Below are 3,177 nucleotides of genomic sequence, written 5' to 3'. Positions count from 1 at the left end.
GAGATCGAACTTCTTGTTATAAAATTGTTTGTAGATCGAGCATATAACATATAGGGTCTAACCATGCCTAGTGCATATTCAACAACCAAAGTGCTCTTTCTCTTGATTTTAGTGGAGGCTTCATTGTGTCTATCGTCGGAGGAAGATCTTTCACGTAATGGGACTGAGTTTCTGAAAGATACATCGGAGGGATGTTATTATCGGGTGACTTTACCATCGCGCAGATTGAGGAGGCCTATCAAGGATTTGAGATATCGAGTCAAATCGAATAACCTCGCTCCTAGAGGTAAAACTACTAATTGTTATTTATTAATGTGTAGCGTTCCAAAAAAAAAAAAAAAATTATTAATGTGTAGATATTAGTTAGAATTGGTTCAGTTATTGTATTTGATATTAGCCCAAGAAATGATTTCTCACGTATAAAATTTCCACATATATGATTTCTTACTATTTAGCATGTATAAGTGACCAGTCTGGTTGTAGTATTTCTCAGATATTGTTAAGTTTTAGCTGTTTTCATTGGACCCTTTTCTATTCATATTTCTAGGGTCTCAGATGTACAACATAACTTAAACAAAAGGTTCTTGTACAATATATTGGGGTGCTCTTACTATTAGAGCATCTTTAGAGCATGATTATCCCTAGAAACCCACTAGGTTTCTTAAGGACTATTTAAGTATTAAATTTTAGTTAAGGAATTTAATTAAGAGTCACCTAATTTTCTTGTTCCAATGGGAGTTTCTTAATAAGAAGTTTCTTAAAAAAATAAAAAAAATTTTAAGATAGGATTGAAGAAAGAATAAACACATTAAAGGAGGAAGGATTCAAGAATGAAGAGAAGTGTTATTGGGAGGTTCTTCATCAATATAAACTTCAGTTCTTATAAGTATACACATTGTACTTTATAAATCATACTAAAGAGAAGTATTCTCAACCATTTGGTGATGTAGTTTTTATTAATTACCATACAAAAACAATTCTAATACAAGCGTGTCTCAAGAACACAACAATCATTTCAGTTTTTATTACCTCTCGAGCAGCTTGTACCGAGTGTCGTTCAAGTAAAATGACTGAGCCGTCTCCATGATCCATTTCGCCTCTTCGTCAGTGAGTTTGCTTGTGAACACAACATCACCTCGGATAAACACCAAGGTGTGTTACAAGCTGTCAAACATACTAGATCATTAAGCATGATATACACAAAACAAAACAAAAAAACATTGAAAAGGGAACAAGAAAAACAAAAGTTTAAACTTAAAAATGATTTCTATTACATATCATGCCTTGGATGTTATCTAAGATACACCTGCTCCTTGGCGACTCCTTTCTTTGCTTTGAATTCAAGAACAACTTCTTAGGACCTGACTCATTCCTTTGTTTAGTCCAATAGTCTTCAACGGATAGTAATTGACTGGGTTCACGACCTTCAAGCGCTTCCCAGTCTGCAACTACAACAAAATCAAGGTCATGTAAACATACACACATAAATGATCGCATGATATAGATAATCTGATACATCATGTTACTGCTTCCTCTTAACCCACAACAAATGTAGAGCTGTTAATGAAACGTATAATCATCTGAAGAATAAAGAATCATGAGCAGCCGAATTGTTGATAGCCTTATGTAGAATTCTCATACAAGGTAAACAACCATCAACATTTTAGTCATAAGTAAAGAGAAACATGAATCAAGTCACAATAAGAATGAGTTATCAAGATTATGGTAAGCTTAAGAGTGAACCTGGTAAAAAGAGATCATGGTACAAAGCGCAAACTTTGTTGCTTCAACCCATTCTCACACTTCTTCGCCCACTTCGTTGTCTGGCTATTCACTGAAACATGTCAAAGGAAATAAGACCAAACAATGAATTCTAGACCCAGAAACAGTGATAATTGATTGTGTGTTAGCTGAAACAGAGACTCGAGACAATTTAATTATTTTTGATTTAATTAAATCAATGATTTTCTTAAAAATCCCATTTAAGGACCTGGGATAACAATTGAAAGCCGGTCGCTTTTCACATCAATGATCAGAGACCAAGATTGCGAGTATGAAGTGGTTGACGATGATGATGAGTATGATGACAACACACCTGTAGAGAAGAGCTGTTGATTACAATAGCACCGTTGTGAGATATATGTTGGAACTCGTTTTTGACAAAGTGGTGTGGACCAATTTTCCGATGGGTTTTTCGATGGAGACGTCTGTCGGAAGAACCGGAACTTGGGCACCATGCAATCGTCACCGTGAACACTATGAGTTAGTATATTTGGTTGTCAAAATCAGAGTTGTGTTGAATGAGAAATTGATGTCCAAAGTGAGTGACTTGCAAAACTTATAAAATTTTAAATTTGGTTAAATATAAAATATTTATCAAATTAGATCACTTTGGATATATGGGTTGGAATTTGAATTTAAATTTGTTAATTGGACATTTATGTCAATCAACTTATTTAGTTATTCTTATTCATGATAATTTGGATATTTATATATAAAATTATAAACCCAAGCAAAGTATAATAAAGGTTGTTGAATTGGTCAAAATCAAAATCAAGATATTACTTTGCAAAGCTAACTTACAAGAATCTTGGAAATCAATGCCATTACTACAATTGATTCGTACGTTGGCTGACTCCTTAGATTGCATAACGTGCACTTCCTTTTGATTATAAAAGGAGAGCACTTGTGTAGAAAGCAACACACCCGAGACAATTATTATTATTTTTTCTTCTTTCTCTTTGATATTTTCTTTGAGTTTCGGAGTATACACAAAACTAGTTTCGCCAGGCTTCTGATAGAGTGACGCAAATCATAAGATTTTTTGCAGTTGTATCTTGGGACTCATTACGTTATCGAACTGTCGCACTACGGGACGTATTTTCAGTTAAGGAAAGAGATAATATATCGTCTTTTTAATCTTTGGTATAGTTTTTATCAAATTTATTCTTTACAATATTCAGTTCTCCATCATTTATATAATACGGTCTCATTAGTCTTAACTCAAAATATCCGTTTATTGCTTTGCACTAACCGGACTGATTATTGTAAAAGTTTTTTTTAAGAACAGGTTGATTGATATTTTCTAAAAAGGTGTTGGAATCGGATTGGGCTCCGATTGCTCTCGGTGTCAGCGTTAAAGTCATATTCTTGCTCTTACGTTTTTTATTTTGAAGG

This window comes from Brassica oleracea, chromosome C3 (assembly GCF_000695525.1).
Source record: "Brassica oleracea var. oleracea cultivar TO1000 chromosome C3, BOL, whole genome shotgun sequence".
NCBI classification, from domain to species: domain Eukaryota; kingdom Viridiplantae; phylum Streptophyta; class Magnoliopsida; order Brassicales; family Brassicaceae; genus Brassica; species Brassica oleracea.
Note: the sequence above shows the minus strand (reverse complement) of the source record.